Source organism: Cupressus sempervirens, chromosome 8, assembly GCF_028749045.1.
Source record: "Cupressus sempervirens isolate cs-2001-9-10 chromosome 8, ASM2874904v1, whole genome shotgun sequence".
NCBI classification, from domain to species: Eukaryota; Viridiplantae; Streptophyta; class Pinopsida; order Cupressales; family Cupressaceae; genus Cupressus; species Cupressus sempervirens.
The window spans coordinates 176,894,274-176,914,814 of record NC_143125.1 but is presented as its reverse complement, the minus strand read 5'-3'; the positions used below and the strand labels follow the sequence as shown (position 1 = coordinate 176,914,814).

The following is a 20,541-nucleotide window of genomic DNA, read 5'->3' as shown; positions in this document are numbered from 1 at the left end:
TGAATTCACATCAAACGAATTTGAGATATTTTGCAAAGACAAAGGAATCAAGAGATAAACATCAGCTCCTAGAACTCCCCCACAAAATGGAATTGCCAAGAGAAAAAATATATCTGTGATTGACTATGCCAGAACATTAATGATGGAAAAGACTGTTGCTTTGAAATATTGTAGAGAAGCTATAAGTGTGGCTATTCATACACTGAACCAAGTACAAGTCAAGAAAGGTACTAATGCAACACTTGTTGAACTATGGTATGATCATTCACCCAATGTGAAGTATTTCAAAGTATTTGGTTGCAAATGCTTTATCCTTAAAGATGCTAGAAATGAAAAATTTGATGCAAAAAGTAATGAAGGCATATTCTTTGGTTACTCCACTAGAAGTAAAGCATACAAGTGTTTAAATACTAACACTGACAAAATTGTGGAAAGTGCAAATGTAAACTTTGATGAGCATGCAGATGTCCAAGTTGAAAAACCAAAGAAAATGGATGACTACAGAACCTTTGTATATTCTTATGAAGGAATTCCTATTGATAAGGATGCTAACAATCAAATTGGGATTCAAAAGCAAACTTCAGTCTCAGCCGAGTCACAACCAGTGAAGGTCGAGCTACATTCAGAAGCCGAGTTACAAAATGAAGAAAATGCTCATTCTGACTCTGAAGTCAGTACACATGACAGAGATGTAGAACTACCTGATAATGAAGTGCATAGTGATCCTGACTCTGAAAGATCAAATATGGAAACGACAATAGAATCAAGAATGTCCAAATATGTGAAGATGCATCACCCTGCTGAATAAATAATTGGTGACAAAGAAGCAAGACCAATGAAAAGGAATAGACTAAGAAATGAATCATGTCTGTTAAGAAAATTTGAACCTAAGACAGTGTATGATGCATTACAAGATGGTGATTGGTATAAAGCTATGGAAGAAGAGATTGATCAAATAAAGAAAAACAAAACCTGGAGTTTGGTTCCCAGACCAGTTGACAAGAATGTGATTGGCACCAAGTGGGTATTCAAAAACACGCTAGATGAGAATGGAGAGATTACTAGAAACAAAGCCAAACTAGTATGTAAGGGTTATGCTCAAGAAGAAGGATTGGACTATGGGGAAACATTTTCCCCTGTTGCAAGAATGGAAGGAGTAAGAACTTTACTTGCATATGCTACATATAAAGGTTTTAAAGTCTATCAGATGGATGTAAAGTCTACTTTTCTGAATGATATATTGGAAGAGGAAGTATATATTGAACAACTAGAGGGATTTTTTGATGAAAATAATAGGGATATGGTTTGTAAACTACATAAAACAATCTATGGTCTGAAACAAGCACCTAGAGCATGGTATGAGAGACTTCACAAGTATCTAGTGCAAATAGGATTTGAAAGAACTGATGATAATAGCAACATGTACATCAAATCAGATGAAGGTAAGGATATTATTGTATCTAAAATCTTTGTGGATGACATAGTGTTTGGAGGAAAGGAAGTGCTTTCCAAAAGTTTTGTAGACAAAATGAAACATGAGTTTGAGATGTCTATGTTTGGAGAAATCAATTTTTTTTTTGGTTTACAAGTAAATCAACTAAAACATGGTATATTTATGACACAATCAAAGTACATCAAAGAGATACTTAAAATATTTGGATTGGAAGACTCCAAACCAGTCAGCACACCTATGGCAACAAGACACAAACTATCCAAAAATGATGTATCAGCTAAAGTTAATAAAAAAATGAACAGATCCATGATTGGAAAACTAAAATATGTTGTACATAGAAGACTAGACATAGCATTAGCAGTTGGAATAGTGGCTAGATTCTCTACAAATCCTAAAGAGAATCATCTCATAGCAGTAAAAATAATAATGAGGTATCTCAAAGGAACTGATGATTTTGGCCTATATTATAAAAAGAATGAAAAGTTTGAGCTCAATACATACACAGATGTAGATTTGGGAGGCAACATTGATGACAGAAAAAGCACAAGTGGAGGAGCATTATTTTTAGGTAAAAGACTAGTTACTTGGACTAGCAAGAAGCAAACATGCACATCTTAGTCCACTGCAGAATCAGAATATGTGGCAGCAATAGTCAATTGTACAAATGTTGTGTGGCTCACACATCTATTGATAGGAATGAAAGAAGAGGTAACTAAACCTGTGATATTGTATTGTGATAATACAAGTGCTATAAACATATCCAAGAATCTAGTAATGCATACAAAAACCAAGCATATTGCAATCAAGTATCATTATGCCAGAGAATTGGTAGAAGACAAACAAGTGAAGATGGAGTACATTCACATAAAGGAACAAACTGCAGATATCTTCACCAAACCATTACCCATGGATTCTTATGAATATCTTAGAGGCAAGTTGGGGGGTAATACCCCTACCTCAAGCAGGTTAAAACAACAAAGAAGTTGCCCTACATCAACAGGAACAAATCATTGAAATATCAGAAGAATGATGCAGAGGATGATAGTAGGAGCAAGAATTCCAAATCAGTCACAAGCATGGTGACAGAGGGAGAAAACAAGAGATGCAAAGCTTATATTCGCATGTTAAAGATGCTACATCTTTAGCATTTATGTCAAAGAGGGAGATATATGCAGGAAACTGATCATCAATACAAGGTAAGAGGGAGATATATATGAAAGAGAGAGATATATAAGATCAGTAGTAAGGATGCAGCAGTAAAGAGGGAGAAGTAAAAAGTAGCAGAAAATGTATGTAATTATTGGTAGTAACTAAGTTGATCAATTGATCAGTTTGGTTTGCCATCAATGCCAAAGAGGGAGATTGTTGGAAATGATTGAAAAGCTCATGAATGAAGAGTAATGGAATTGGTAAAGAATGTTTTCAATCATTGTTTTGTCATTGATGTCAAACTTGCTACTTGCAGGAATGACAATTGCTTTAGTGGTCCAAATACTATAAGTTGGTTGATTGACAAGGAGGTGGCAATCAATAAGATGTAACTAGAGTACCTAGAAAAAGGTTGGAGTTATGATGTTGTAATGAAGTATAAGGATCAGCTAAGCCATTGATGAAATAGTGTATTGATGACATACTCTAAGACATAGAGGATAGATACACCAAAACATATCAAAGATGTAAGGTTTAGCTAAGTCATTTATATAGCCTAACTAAGTTCATAAGAGAGTGCTGAGCAAGCTAGTTAGTGCTGAACAAATTCTTAGTTTAAGTTGAGAAAGTTCAACTTTAGAGTGTGCCGAGTAAATATCAAGTGCCGAGTGATCTTCAAGTGCCGAGTAAATATCAAGTGCCGAGCGAATATCAGATGCCGACTAGAATACAGGAGCCGAGTAATACAGAGTGTGTCGAGCATTAGTAAATCAATAATGTTGAGTTGCTGCATTATTTTGAAAATTGAAGATTTGCCAGATTTGAGCTGACATGGTTGTTATCTAGAATTCTGTCAATCAGATAGGAGATAAGAATGATGAGGTGGTGGCACAGAACACTATGTAAACCATTTTTTTGGCAAATACAATTGGATTCTAGACGAAGTTTCTTGATAAGAGCAAGATATGGGATAGATACATTGTATCTTACCTAATCTATTGAAACCCTAAAGTTGGAAAGGGAGAATCGAGCGGGAAAGGTATTCTAGATTTCTATTTAAGGAGTCATAAGGTCATGAAGCAAAGAAGGAGAGATGGTCTAGCATGAAGTGCTGAAGAAGGTGCTAAGGTGGAAGAGAATACAAATACTCTGTTTCAATAGGTGACCATAGATATGATTGCATTGGTATGATGAGTAAGAAGAATCAAGGTAACGAAACTTGAGATGACAAGCTGACAGATCTGAAGTGATTAAAGCCAAACAAAGGATTGAACTGAAGTGTGATTTGTAATTTGCAAGATATGTTGTAAGTTGTATCAAATCAAAAGCCATTGTTGTTACTCTCTAGCAATTGTAACAGTTAAGATAAATCCTATGAACTTAGGTTGGTTTAATAGCCATGTTATAAATCCTTTAACAGGGTGACATTCCAAGTGAATGTTCCAAAGTCCTTTAACCAGGCCCATTCCTAACAGTATGGTGAAATCCTCTAACAAGGTCACATTTAACAATGTGTTATAGCCTTTAATAGGGTAGACCATCAAAAGTTGTTAAAATCAAATTGCGTAGTTATTTTGTGGGTATCACCCCCACCCCAGTTTTACCTTCTTATTCTTGGAGGGTTTATGGGTTATCAAATTCTCAGTGTTATGGTGTGATGCATGTCTACTTTTTATAGTTGTTTAAATGTTCAAATTACATGCATAATAGTTTCAGTTATGTGCTATTGAGGATTAAAAAACAAGAAAAATGGCATTGGACTTTGAATAACTGATTCACCCCCCCCAGTTATTCTAAAAAATTATAACAGCTTAATGGCAGTTGCATTTAATTCTTTGGCATTTGTAATTTTTCAATTTTTTTTGTATTCTTATTAATTTTTAAGTGTGTGAAACGTTGATATGTACTGGCATTAATGTCAAAGAGTTGATAGTGCCTAACACTAAGTAATGATTTCCATGAAAACCTTTCCACATGTCTACATTTCAAAAACTTACGTGCGACTCCAAGTCTTTTCAAGTGACTGGCGACGAGATGCATCTTTTATCGTTGATCTCCAACTAATCAACAATTAATAAAACTATTGTATTTACTATTAATAATACTAAAGTGAAGGTAGCTGACTTGGTAATAGTGACATTGATGTAATGATGTTACGACATTATTAATAACACACCTAAGACAGTGCACAAGTTGATACTTGGAGTGACTACTCAACCGTTAGTACAGTCACTAGCCAATACATGTGCAAATTTCACTTTGAGATTAAATAATTTTTTAGTTTACCACTGAAGATTAGCCAAGACCATTATTATTCATTTTCCTACAAAACAAGTAATTTTCCTTTGACATTATTAATTCATTTTTGGCAAGGGAAAAAATAGCCATCACTTATTTATCCGTCAGCCAAAAAAACATTAATTCGCCACATTTAAAATGATTTCTGCTAGGGTAAGACAAAAATTGCCAACATATAATATTTTATTTCCCTATATGGAACAAAAAAATTTCCCTCAACATTAAAAAATTTCTGCCCACAAAATGTTGGATTTGCCAGCATTTTAGGCTGTTTTTTTTTTTTTTTTTTCAGGAGGGGTTTCTTAAAGTTATCACTAGAGCTAAAGTCTTTAAGCCATCAAAAAACAAGATTCCTAACTCGATGTGTAACCGATTCCATTTGAATCTACTTATCATATGGTAGGATTGCTTGATGGCTTTATTCTAACTCATTTACATATTCTACATGTTCTCGATGGTGAATGCAAGCACCTTCAACATTGATGCTATCTCCTCCACTATGATATAGGCCTCAAGCTTGACTCCCATGATATTTGAAAGCCATGACCTTCATTATTTGTCTTAAGGACTTTGGTGGGAAAATGCACTATCAAGGTTTACATCATAGTGAGGCTCCTAACAATTTCATTCTTGTAGATTTTTCATGTAGTCTTATGTGAGATAACTCACACAATGGTTCACCTCCATTATAATGTAGAATGTTATAATGAGACGACATTTTCCACTATGACTGTGAAGAATATTGATGCTTAGCTATTCTCTTTGAAGAGTTTCAGTATACTTCAATTGTTAATTCAGCTCATGTATTTTTGAGTTCATGCCTTGAAAACTCTCTTCATATATTCAACCCAAGGGTGCACCACACTTGATCACCATCTGTGATTGCATATAGAAGGAGACCCATGTGAAAATTCCTATTGTAGTCACTAATTATTAATCTCCTATCATAAACAATTATTAGACTATCAAAAATAAATTCCCAGCTAATATTGAAAAATAATGTACAATTGCAACTTCACTTATAAAATATGGAAAGAAATTCACAATAGAAAGAACACAATGTTTTTGGACAAATCGTCCTTGGAAAAACCCCTAAGGGAAAGCCAATTCTATAGATGAGGAAATTATATTAACTTCAGCAAATCAATAGATACAAAATTCCTTGCCTCTCAATGGTAGAACTTAGACAACCTCCTAATTTGTCCTACTAATATTCCTCTGTTATTATCCCCAATGCTATCATTGGGCCCTTGCTAACACTGCAAGACTATTTTCTATCATTACAAACTCATTTTCTAACATTGCAGATGCTTCTCCAAACTTCTTGATGCAGGCAAAGGGTGAATAACTGGGGCCAAAGGCTCACCCAGCTATCCAAACCACCTTCCAAGAGTTAGCATAGCGGAAGCAAACACAAGGAACAACAACCAAAGGAGGAAGAAGAATGAAACACTTTTATCAATTTTTCAAATATTCAACATACATGCCCAGCTATAAGGCCTTTTGGGATTATGATCAATTAAAAATACATTCACATTCAAAGATCCAATTGCAAATTCACACTTTCAGTTCTACTCTACTATCTTCTTCTTAAAATTTGCCTAACTCTAAGCCTAAACACTCTATATATACTTTCCAAAATGGCTTACATATTATTCTAGAATATTACATAAGAGGAAGGCTGACCCAACAATGGTCCGAACACATCCCAAGAAAAGATCTTAACATAAATTTCATGATCAAAATAAATCCCGCAAGTCAGCTCACAAAAATTACATCCAAATACTGACACTCGGCATACACTGGGTAACTCAACACATGAAGAAACACTCAACATACACTGGGTAACTCGACACATGAAGAGTCACTCAACATACATTGGGTAACTTGGCACATGAAGGAATTGCTACAGTAATTCAGTACATGAAGGACTGCTAGGCAGATGAAGGAATTACAGAATGAACAAAAATGAGCAGGATAACAAGGCAACCCAAGATGCTCCTACATCAAATAACTAGTGTTGAAAGAAATGATTCTCCTAAATCATTGAGATGTCAAAACCTAAGTTGAATCCAACTCAAATTAAGAAATCCATGAAGCATCTTCAATAGGTCTATTCTTCCACTTCACCAAATATTCATAGTAATTTTTTCCTCTTGTGCTCTTGCCAACTCTCTGATCCAATATTTGTTCAACTTCTTCAATCTACTTCTTAGGATAATCATCTGATACAACAACTTCATCCTCTAACTCATGATACTTATACAAATCAGCAATATTGAATATAGGAGATATATCCATGTCATCAGGTGACTCAACTTCATAAGAATTACCACTGTCAGACTTCTTCAAGATCTTACAAGGTCCAAATTTCTTCATCTTCAACTTACTGTATGTTCTAATTGGGAATATTCCTTTCTTCAAATGAACCATCACCTCATCACCAACGTGAAAATCATGGTGTCTTCTAGATTAATTAGTATTCTCCTTATACTTTTGATTACTTTGTTCCAGCCTCTACTTAACTTCCTTATGCAAAGACTCCATAAAATCAACAAAATCTTCTCCTACAACACTTCTCTTTTCTTCACCACCAACATCTCTCAAATTTGATATACCTCTAGGATGCATTCCAGTAACAATCTCAAAAGGTGTCTTCCCTGTACTCCTATTCACAGAATTCTTATATACAAATCTAGCTTGTGCCAATACCATCTCCCAATTACTTAGCTTATTCCCAACTAAACATCTCAGAAAATTACCCAAGCTTCTATTCAAAACCTCTGTTTGACCATTTGTTTTCAGATGGAATGTAGAACTAAACTTCAATTCAGTACCCATCTTCCACAAAGTCTTCCAAACATAGCCAACAAACTTACTGTCTCTATCAGAAATAATACTTCTTGGTAATCCATTCAATCTCACAATCTCTTTAAAGAAAAGTTTAGCAACATGCTCAGCATCTGATATCTTTTTACATGGTATGAAATGAGCCATCTTAGAAAATCTATCCACTACAACAAATATGGAATCATACCCCTTCATTGTCTTAGGTAATCCAAGAACAAAATCCATACTGATGTCAGTACAAGGTTTCTTGGGAATAGTAATAGGTGTATATAAACCAGTATTTTGACTCACCCCTTTTGCAACTTGACAAACTCCTCAACTCTTTACAAATTTCTGAACATCCTTATACATTTGTGGCCAATCATACTTCTCTTTTAACAAAATCAATGTTTTATCAATTCTAAAATGTCTAGCTAATCCACCACTATGCTTTTCCTTAATCAGATTCAACCTCATAGAACTTCTAGGAATGCGCAACTGAATACCTTTGAACAACATACCTTCTTGAATGAAATATTCATCATACTTACTTATGTTATTTTTCTGGTTTGGTGCTCTACACTCTCTCCAAGCCTCAAAAAAATTAGGATCAGCATCATACAACTCTTTTATTTCATCAAAACAAAGAACTTCAACCTTCATTTTAGTCAAAAAAGAACGTCGTCTACTCAATGCATCAATAACTCTATTAGTAACTCCACTCTTATGCTTAATGACAAATGTAAAACTCTACAAGTACTCAACCCACTTCATATGTCTCTGATTTAATTTATGTTGACTTCCTAAGTATTGTAAAGCTTTATGATCAGTATACAACACAAAATCCATTCTCCACTTCTTCAATGCTTGAACAATGACATAAAATTCTTGATCATACACATAATACTTCCTTTTAGCATCATTCAACTTTTCACTAAGGAAATCAATAGGCTTACCTTCTTGACTTAATACAACTCTTATTGCATTACCACTTGCATTATATTCAACTTGAAATACTTTGTTAAAATTAGGTAAAGCTAATACAAGTAATTCAACAACCTTTTGTTTCAAAATCTCAAAACTCTTATCAACTCCATGTGTCCACTTGAATTGATAAGTCCAAATACTGACACTCGACATACATTGGGTAACTTGGCACATGAAAGAATTGCTACAGTAACTCGACACATGAAGGATTGCTAGGCACATGAAGGAACTGCTAGGCACATGAAGGAATTGGATAGCTAGGCACATGAAGGAACTGGACTACTAAGTACATGAAGGAACTGCTAGGCACATGAAGGACTACTAGGCACATGAAGGAATTGCTAGGCACATGAAGGACCACTAGGCACATGAAGGAACTGCTAGGGATATGAAGGACTGCTAGGCACATGAAGGAACTACTAGGCACATGAAGGACTGCTAGGCACATGAAGGAATTGTAGAATGAACAAAAATAAGCAGGATAGCAAGGCAACCCAAGATGCTTCTACATCACTTCTTGTTCTCCAAATGCCCCTCTGACCTCCTTTTATACTACTCCTATTGGAAAACCAATAGTTGAGATTGATTCTCAATCGATGGTCGAGATCAAAAACAACTTAGCAAGCCTAACCAAGTTGATTTCTAGTTGTTTCCAAAAGTGGTCAATTAATTAACAAATATTTTTCCTAACTCTAACAAATTAGTTAGCAAAACAATTATTTGCTAATTAACTACATATGGACGAACAATTGTCCAAGCTACCAAAACTAACAACCCAACATAGCTTTCTTTGGTGTTCATCGATCTTCATATCTTAATTATTGCTATAGAATCACCAATTAGATATGAGCTTTTGTGACTTCCATTAGAGCCTTCATCGTATCCAAGGTGGATTCATGTTCAAACCTGAGATTGACATGCACTCAAAATGCTCATATCAACGCCACAAAACTATATTATGCTCCAATTATTGCAGACATTTAGTCAAGCATTTCACATGCATCCTTGTGCGTCATAATCTTCACACTCTTTGCAACCAAGAACCTGTCTCCATTTTAGGCTATGACTGGGATGAAGATGATTTTGTGATTTGATTGGCCTTTCTTATCATTTAGTTGCATTAGATGCTAACTCTAGTGATACAATCATATGTGTAGCCCAACTTGGTCTCATGGTTGTGTCTCTTTCCACTATATTGCTAAGGGACTAATTATATTGCCAAGATATGGCATTAGTGATTTTTGAACCTTTAAAACCGAGTCTTACATTATGAACCTTCAAATTTTGGACTTGTAACTTGAACCTCAAAACTCAGACTTTAATTTTTGGAACTCAAACTTAAACCTTGATATGCATATCTGAGCTGATCATTCATGCTCTTGCTCTTGCTCTTGATTTTGAACTTGAACTTAGAGCTCAAAATTTGCATACTTCTGAATCAGTGAATCTACGTCTCAGGCTTGAACCACTACTTTCACGTTTAGAGCTTTTGATCTTTTGAACTTTGATTGTTTGTACTTGTGAGTCCTATTTTGAACCTTGAACTTGAACCGAACTTCAGGTTCAAAGTTCAAGTTCAACATATCCTCAGAACATTGCCTTCTTAAGAAGATTGAACTTTACAAGGGCATCATTAGTAACTAAAATTGACAAGAAATTGAAACAATTTCTCCATAGGACCAATTTGCAAAGTTTTAAAAACTCAAGTGTTAAAAGTATGCTTATGTTCGTAAAGTTTAGATAAACATTATATATTTGAAAAGGAACTTTAAATAGTATTCATGCGTAATACTTCCTTATGTAGAAATTCTTAAGTGATTTGAACTTGGAAGAAATGAATTGAACTGACTTTAGTTGTAGTTGAATGAGAAAATCTCACAAGTCAAATTTTCGTTTGAGCCAATAAATTTCTAGGAACCTTCAAAATGACATAGAAATAATTTTGAATACTCTATCCAAGTATAGCAAAAGTTAGGCATCAAGATCAACCAATTTTGAAAACTTGATTGAATTTAGAAATTATTGACACTTGAGACTAGATTGAAACTAAGCTTTAAAAATGAGCTTACTTGGCCAAAAATAAAATGAAGCATGTCATGAAAAGTCACAATCTATCTCCCTTGCAATGAAATTTAACATTCTTTATGGTACAATATTTAAAGCTAAAAAATATATTGTCCAAGAACTTCTTAAAATATCATTAGATCAACTCTCTTTTCCTTTGTGTATAAAAGCTCAAACATTAACATATAAACACAATAAGTTTTTATATAAATATGGAGACAATGACTAGTTTGCAATTAATGAATAAACATAGTTTGTCAATTAAGTACAATAATAAACTAATTAATATTTTTTGTTTGATTGAAACTTGTTCAATTAATTCAACAATCTATATAAAAGTTCACTTATTATTGCTAGAATAGACAATGTAAGGAATTGTTTTATCACTAATTTTTGAATCACTTCATTTTTCTTAAATTTCTCTTCCATCTTCATAATGACTCATAAAATGAGATGAAAATTATTATTAAAAACAAGTCAAATGTAATCTAACTTAGAAATAACACGAATTAACCGACAGATTGACTATGCATGATAATTAATTAATCGTTTATAAATTATAATACAATGAAATTACCAGTTTAAATTTCATATTAAATAATAAATAAATATCAATAAATAGACATTTTGTCTGCTTCTGAAATAACAAGCCTAAGTTTTATTTACTGCGTTGAGCTCTCAAATCAAGGGCTCTGTTTGATGTCATGTGCGAACCGAGCAATGTAAAACATGTACGCGGCATTTTTCTTGGTTTTGTACAACATTGACCTTTTGGCAAAGAGTTTGAAACGAACATTCTTTATATTTATTTCGCTGGCATCCAATCGACACCCTTCATTGTTTCTACAACCTGGCGGATCACCTCCTCGCCCGCCGACCAGGTCCTCATTCACACTCGCACGTTTTCCTTTTTTGACCATCTTGTAACAGGCTTCCCCATTTTCCCAAGGGATTCGCGTCATTCAATAATGCTCACCACAATTTCCAAGAAGAAGCCATGACAACACAATTGGTCTGCTCGGTGAAAAGTCTGTTCTCCTGTTAAAAATGAAATGTAGTTAATTGTCTCAATAGTCCACGTCGAGCTGGATCCATGTGAAATTAGTGGGAGGCGGCAGTTCATCGTCAGAAAAGCATGTGGAAAGATACTCTCTTTCTCTCGCTCAATATTAGACGCAAAAGTCAAGCCCTTCATTGCTTCAACAATAAGTACACCCAAACAACGACTGATCAATCAAAAGTGTTGGTGGCAGAAAACGACTAGAGACATTAAAAGGTCCTCCATTTATGCGGTTCAGCGATTGTGAATTTTATTAGAACGGTTGGTTTGGTCTGGTCTGGAGAAAAGATGAGGAGGTTCGTTGAATTGTCCCCAGCGGGCGAAATTTCTTCAATGCAGGCAGGCAATCTGAAAATAGTGAGCTTGCAGACACACGATCACAATGGCATCAAAGACCCGAACAGTTTCAAGACCCAGTTCAATCCGGCCGTTGCGATCGTCATCGTTGTGCTGCTCAGCATTCTCTTCTTCATGGGGGTTTTCTCCATTTACATCAGGCGCTGCATCATGGACGACGACCAGGCGGGGCCTTCGGCGCGGGTTGGCCCGGTCAACAACGACCACGCAGAGGTCCCTCGGGGACTGGAACGGACGGTCATCGAGAGCTTCCCGGTGTTCAGCTACGGTCTCGTGAAGGGGCTCAAATCTCACGAGGCAAAAGGATCGGAGTGCGCCGTTTGTTTGAGCGATTTTGGGGAGAACGAAATGGCGCGGTTGCTTCCGAAGTGCAGCCACGCTTTTCATCCGGAGTGCATCGACATGTGGCTCTGCTCGCACACCACCTGCCCGTTGTGCCGCACCACTCTTCTGCCCGAGCCTGCCCGTGCCTGCGCATTCGTAGAAGCTTCCACACAGACGCCGCCGGAACAGTTAATGATTGCGACGGGCGGCAGTGGCGGCAGTTCCAATGATGAGGGCGCTCCGCAGACGGGCACCGATTCGGCGGGGCATTGTTTGGTGAGAGTGCGGTCGAAGGAGATGGAGCAGCCGACGGAGTGGTACATCGCAACTGCCGAGGGTCTCACGCCCGGATTGCGAAAAAGTTGCAGCTTTCAATCTCCGTCTTGTTCTACTGCGACCGGAACGCGATCGGAGCGGTGGGGTAGCATTTCTGTTAATCCGGCGTCGTTTCTCAGGACGTTTTCTGAGCGGTTCGTTCCTCAGCCCGCGGAGAGCAAGCGGTTTAACGGAAGACCCGGAGCAGTAGTTTGAATGTACGATTGGGTTTCGCTCATTTGAACAGTTGTGGCGACCACATTCCGATCGTTTGATGACTTGCAGAGAACCGGGGCTTACGCGGTTGAATCAATTTAAAAAGGAAATGTGTTTGTAGGAACATCGACATTGTGTTGAAAAACTGAACATAGAAACTATATATATTCAGAAGAATCAATAGTTTTTAAACCAGAGAGAGTAGATACGTGTTCTATCTCTCCGCTGTAATAGGTTCAAAGTTTAAAGCGTTTATGTTTGCCACCGGCATTGTCGACATGTGATTATTGTATCTTGGAAACTTTCTATCTCACCAATTTAAAAAAATGATTGTGTAATTACGCTTGCCCATGTTACGTTGATGGGTTTGTCTACTCCACACTGCATGCTACGCATTTTAAATCGTATCCTTTGTTTTGTATTGTATGTTACACTCGTTTTAAATTTTTTTATATTAAATTTGGCTTTAAAACGTTGAGATTATTTATAAGAAATATTTTGCATTTTTTAGATTAAATTAATTTCAATTTATTCATTATAATATGGTTAGAACACAATGCTCATTATTCTAATGGTTAATTCTATATCTTTAAGTTTTTCCTTGTCAAGTGATATTTAAACATGCAAGTAAATATATTAAGAAAATGTATTAAATATTAATGGTGGTATTACTAGATAATTTAAATTTAAAATGCTGATATAAAAGTACTTATGTCAAAAGCCATGACAAAGGAGGATGTGGTTCTCAAAAATTGATAAATTTTCTAATGTCATTTTCAAATACCTTTTATAGATTACATATTAGTAGTCATTGAGATCATAAAAAGTAGTTTCAAATGATTTTTCATCTACTTTAAAGTAGGATAAACATTAAGGAATCAAAATAACAAGACATTGCTCTACTTGAAATACAAATGATAATGACTAGTGGTGAAAAAGTACATGTAAAACTCTACATTGAAAAATATGGAACAATAAATTGTAAAAATATAACATAATGGTTTGAACATGGAAAACCATATGAAGGGAGGAGAATCTAATTGGTACATGCACTTTGTCTCTACATAAGAATAGTGATCTCAAGGAAATTAGCATAGGTATATTTTGTGCATCTATCAAAATAACTTTCATCTAGCCTTTCTATTTGGAACATAGAATATATAAATGCTTCCTCTTTTCTAAACTATATAATGATCAATATTTCATAATCTTTATCCATCCTTCATATGCTAGACTTCAATGGTCTTATGTAAATTCTTGGAAGACTAGCTTTCATATTTTGTCCCTTCAAATCTAGAACACAGTAATACGAATAATTGGCCATTCTTTATTTTTGTCACCTTTTCCAAGCTATAATAGCATTAGTAACTATCATGTGAATTAATCTAAAGATAAAACTTCCAAAGAATATTAATCTTAAATTAATATTAAGTTATTCTATATGAAATGCCCCACCAAGGGATCCAAAAGAATTAACCTAAAGTTTTACTAAGTTTTCCAAACAATTTTATTTAAAAATAAGAATAACATACACATCAATAAAAAAGTAGCGGAAACAATAACATACAATCATTTAGAAGAAAACATAACAAATTACATTCTTTAAGGATCACAAGACGTTGAATCACATTTAAATTTAATTAATACTAAGTCTAGTAAATAAAACATCCACATGAAAATACAACTACAAGTCCATTCCACTTTAATAATATGCATTTGTTTTGAATGCCACTTGGCAATAAAATTCAGAATGCACAATCATCCACTGTACATGTCATAGGGTATGAAAGGCTAAAAGAATATACATTTATAAAACTAGATTACATCATCCCTTTTGGATCCATAAAAAAAAGTACAATACAATAAATGAAATCATCCATCATAAAGATATAACCATCCATCATAATACACAAAGATAGAATGAAAGGAAATGCAAACAAGGAACTCCAATCATGGCATCAACGGACGAATCTCAATGGTAAAATTTCCTTCCTGGTTTAAATTCCAATTTGTAAAATTATTGAATGAGGGTTCTATGATATTCTAATCTTCACGTATATAGAAGAATCCCACATGCATAATAGTAATTCCAAAATACAATAATTAAGAATTTGCCACAATGAATCTTAGGTAAAACAATTCATAGTCACAAAGAAGATAGAAAAATTTAAATAACGTAATTAACTAGGTGAACAAAACACAAGAATCTATTTGGTTCTGATGCTACAATTCGCAAACACCCAAAAGATTGTGAGAGAAATCTTTTCTCTAAAAACCTTCTCTCTCAAAATCCTTCTGAAAAATTCCCTGTCACTCAAAAATGAACCCTCGATTGCTGATAAGGAGTTCTCTCCTAAATCTGGGGCACTAATTGTGCGATCACCCTAGAGGACTCCTTTCTCACAACTCTTTAACTCTTTATTAACTTTTCTTTTATGTTTTCATACACACTTATTGCAATATAAAATATCTTTATTTAAATTTACTTACCTTCTCTTTTTAATTAATTTATTATATTTTAATCTCATGCATACTTTATGCAATTTTAAATAACTTTAATAAATTAATATCTTTTCCACTCTTTAATTTATTATTGTTTAATTGATAAAATATTTATCAACTCAAGTAATAATAATATTTAGCATTTATTTAAAAATGATCTCCTAAATATATTATTACTAAATTAAATAAATATTATTACACTCTAAAATTAAACTATAATTTTCTCTTAAGTTTAATTCTTTTTATTTAATTAATTTTCCAAATAATTAAATATTAAAATATCATAACAATTTTGAATTCAATTAAATCATTTAATTTGACTTAATTAATAGAGAAATCACCAAAGACCTATAAGACAAAATATGAAAATCCATCATAAAATACCACATACAAGATCAAACTAAAGGGTTATAATCATGAATTTATGTCATATGACGCATTCAAAAGGTAATCATCTCGGACACTTTTCCTAATTTTCTAGGACAAATGGATTTAAAGGTTAGGATTTGGAGTCAAGAACTTATCTCTCCTCTCTCACCATTGAGATAATGTGATAAGGTATGCTCATCCTGGCAATTCAGGAAAGTCAATACCCAGTACCTGCAATCTACATAAAATCTATGCATGTACAAACACTTATATACTAAACTAAATAGGAAATGGCAGGAAGTGGTGCATTGTGTAGACCCCAACTAGCAGATGACTATGACTCTCTTCCTTAACCACATCAGAAACATCATACATAAAGAAAATATACACGCACACCATACACATGTATTATGGGATAAGTATCTATAAGGAAACAAAAATAATAATCCATCTAACTAATCATCATCAAATAACTAAAATCACTGTAATCATCATCATGCATACATGAATTAAATAGTAACAAGTAGGCTCATCATAAAATCAACTGAACATGAAACAATATTTAATAATTTGAAAGATAATGCTACTAATCATCAAGCATAACTAGCCTAAAAGAGTTTGGCAATAATAAAAAAATGTAAACTAGGGACAAACAATACATCCACCCCACTAGACTTAGGCTTACTCCTGGAAGCGTACAAGAATGGTAAAACAAAAGAACTCACTATGTAGGTCCGATTGGACCCTTTCTCTCTATAAAAGGACATGACACCATTGAGAACACTCTTTGGAACCTACCCACGTCTCCAACTGTAGGTTCTGAAGATGCAGGTTTCTGATCTGATAATTATGATTTCAATTGAGGGCAATGTGATGACTTGTGTTCGTGTTGTCCACATGAGAAATACTTTCTGTCAAAACTCCTCTACACTCTAGGTGCACTAAACTGCTAAATAGTACCCTCACTAACATAAGAAGGAATACTATGAGACAACCAGTCATACTAGTTGTTCTTATTGTGTTGCACATTGCGATAGTTCTTAGAGATAGAACCATCGTCACCACTCTGAGTTGGAGGATAAGATCCTTCCTGCTACTAATTACCTCCAAAAGGAAGTTTCTTACTAACATCTGATTTCTGGTTACCCTTACACCTTACTACTAAAGGTGCTCCCACAAAGTCCCCCTATCCTAGGTTAACACTCTGCTCTACAAGTATGGCTCAGTGTACTACATCTTTGAGGGTTTTAGGTTTAGGTTCAAATACCTTAACACCCCCAACTAAATAGTTGTTCAAGCCTCTGATGAAATGTTGTACCAACTATGTTGGGTTATCACTAATTCATGAATGAGGCATGAACTCATAGAACTTGTGCTCATACTCTACTACAGTCATAGTGAACTATCTTAGGTTGTGAAATTTATCTACTCTATGTTGGTTCCATTCCTCTGGTAGGAATTTCTCATGGAAGTTTTCTAGGAATAACTCCCTTGTGACATTGTTCACATTTATGTCCAGTTTCTTCTCTTTGATAGTCCACCAAGTGGCTCCAAAGAGTTCTAGGTTGGTAATAACAAACCTCACTTTGAAATTTGTGTCAAAGTCCTGAATAGAAAAAACCCTATCAAGAGCAATAAGCCACTACTCGGCTACATAACCTAAACCATGCCTATTAAAGGGCTTAACATTAGACCTTTGAAGGTCCCTCATCTAAGTAGCTACAATGGATCTTTTTTGATCCCTCCGAGGGCTCCTAGACCTAGGTCTATGCTCATGCCCTACCTGGTGTGCCCCATCCTGACCAACACCATGAAGAGTAGGTAAGTGATCAATGATGATCTTCATCATTTGCCTTAGGTCAGCTTCCTTAGAGTCAACCTGCTGCTCTCTATGGTTCTCTTTCTAATGCTCACTAACATGCTCTTCCCTACCCTCTTCCTAATTAGGCCCTTCATGGATAGACTCATGTACACTAATATTTTTTCCTCGTCCACGACCTTTACCATAGCCTAGTCTATGGCCTCTAACAGAAGATCTCATCCCAGATACCATCCTATAATAATATCCAAGATACAAGATGCTATAATAACCATAACCCATACTACTGTAAAGAATAAATGGAAAATACATGTTCTGAAAACAATATAAGTTAAATTTTTAGTTTTTCCTATTTTTAGGTTTATGTATAATTTAGTTTTGAAGTCTAAATGTTCAAATTTTATTTCAATTCAACTAGTTCAAGTTTCAGTTTGAAAAAGATATACTTAATAGTTTAAATTTCATTTTAGTTCAACTAGTTAACAACTAGTGCCATTCCAATATGCCTAGAGCTCCCAATGTAGAACTCGGGCTCTAATACTAGATGTAATACCCCATTGAGGGATCCAAAAGAATTAACCTAAAGTTTTACTAAGTTTGCTAAACATTTTTTATTTTTAAAAGAATAACATACACATCAATAAAAAAGTAGCGGAAGCAATAACATACAATCATACAAAAGAAAAAATAATAGATTACATTCCCTAAGGATCCCAAGAAATTGAATCACATTTAAATTTAATTAATACTAAGTCTAGTAAATAACACATCCACATGAAAATACAACTACAATTCCATTCCACTTTAATAATATACATTTGTTCTAAATTCCACTTGGAAATAAAATCTGGAATGCACAATCATCCACTGTACGTGTCACGAGGTATGAAAGGCTAAAAAAAATACATTTATAAAAATAGATTACATCATCCCTTTCGGATCCATAAAAAAAAGTACAATACAATAAATTAAATCATCCATTATAAAGATATAACAATCCATCATAATACACAAAGATAGAATGAAAAGAAATGTAGACACATAATTCTAGCCACGACATCAATAGATGGATCTCAATGGTAAGAGTAAAAAAGAACTACCACCTGACCATTTGGTAACCCAAAAAGATCCACTCCCACCGTGCTAAGGAGATAGTCTCAAGTCCCAAATAGGATATCAATCCCAAAATCAAAAGTAATATCTAAGCCAAGGAAAACCTTAAAAGTATTCTAACTCAAAGGTTGCATGGTAAGTCGACATCTAAACCCAGAGGCACACAAAAGACATGTAGGGAATCTATTATGTAATTGGGAAAGTTTCATCACATGAATCAATGCTAGAGTTACCTTGGTAGTCTAACTTGACCCCAACCTCCTAGTGACTCTATGCGGTACTAGTATCCTTTTGTACGAACAAGGAATACTAACGATGCATGGTCGCAACCAAGCATTATCTCTACTCCCATCCTAGTCTATACTAGCACTCAATGCATGGGTGAGAACAAACGAAAATTTTATTAGGTTCATTTTATTCCCATTTAGTGTAGTATTTTCACTTTTTAAACAACTTACAATGGGTTACCCTAGTAGCCACTTTGTGCCCCAGCCTCCATTACAAACGAATTTCTAACATTACATAAAGATAACCTACCCTAAGCTCATGAAATCACAAATCAAAGAATCATAGGATATCACCTCAGTCCTATACAAGTGACTGGAAAAAATCAAATGATAATTCACAATAACCCGTCAATTCTTTATAAGCAACTAGAAAACATCCCAAAAATACTGATCGAAGACTTAAAAAGATTAAGTCAAATATGTCATAACATTTACCTTAGCTTCACACAAGAACACTAGAAAGCAATAATGAACAATAAATTCAAACTCATCATAGAGCTTACCAGAAACATTACCATGGTTGAGTTTAAAGAGATCAATATCAAAACATTATAATATCACAAACACATAACTCACAAGCCTCTGGTAGACGTCCTATAACTGGTCAACACTCTAGTCAACCCAAACCCAAAACATAGATGACATATAGATAATAGAGTAGTTTCATAGTTTAGTTTGAATTTGAAACACATAGTTTTTGAGTTAACAGTAAGGTAAAGTTTTCATTTTCAATGTGACTTTTCAAGTATAAAAGATTACATCTTAATCCTTACAATTTAACCCATTTCTTATATTTGAATAAAATGTACAATTACCCTAATTCAATTCCAATTATTCAAAAATAATTTTAAGGGTAATTAATATTATTATTATTTTGATTGGTAAATGACCAGAGCCCTTGATTATAATGAATAATAAAATTACAAGAGAGTAAACTCTGTTCAAATAGGCACTAGTAGGAAAGAATGGAGAAGAAAACCTCTAGTCTAGCTCGGGGCCATAATCCTTTATTATTACATTTTAAAAGGGGGATAGCCTAGTTATTATGCTTCAAAAATTTTAATTATTGTTACAAGGAAGTTGAAACCAAACTTGAAAAGATAATTCTAAAGACCAAAACCAAGCGGATGGAGTCCTTATCACAAGGATCGTTCCAATTGGAATTCCAACCTTTGTAGGTACCCCTTAATTGCTGATTTCCTTACAGTTCTGCTAAACATAAGAAATAACTTAAAATAACCATTAGTAATATTAGTAATAAATATTTCAAATCAGATCTAGCTAGATCTAGTTATTCCAAAACCAAAAGAAGCAGCTAGACCTGCTCAAACTCAAGGCTAAAGAGTGCATGACTCATTTAATATCTTCAAAAGAGACTAAAATAGAAGTTTAATGCTCA

The 20,541-nt window shown here is 34.4% G+C and overlaps 1 pseudogene across 1 annotated transcript; it reads left to right on the top strand.

The window, feature by feature from the left end:
* The first annotated feature begins 11,509 nt into the window (after window positions 1–11,509).
* LOC149542135 (uncharacterized) lies at window positions 11,510–13,459 on the top strand (annotated as a pseudogene). The gene is made up of 2 exons (XR_016355105.1): window positions 11,510–11,661; window positions 12,022–13,459. The product of XR_016355105.1 is annotated as an uncharacterized LOC149542135 (transcript).
* The last annotated feature ends 7,082 nt before the right edge of the window (window positions 13,460–20,541 follow it).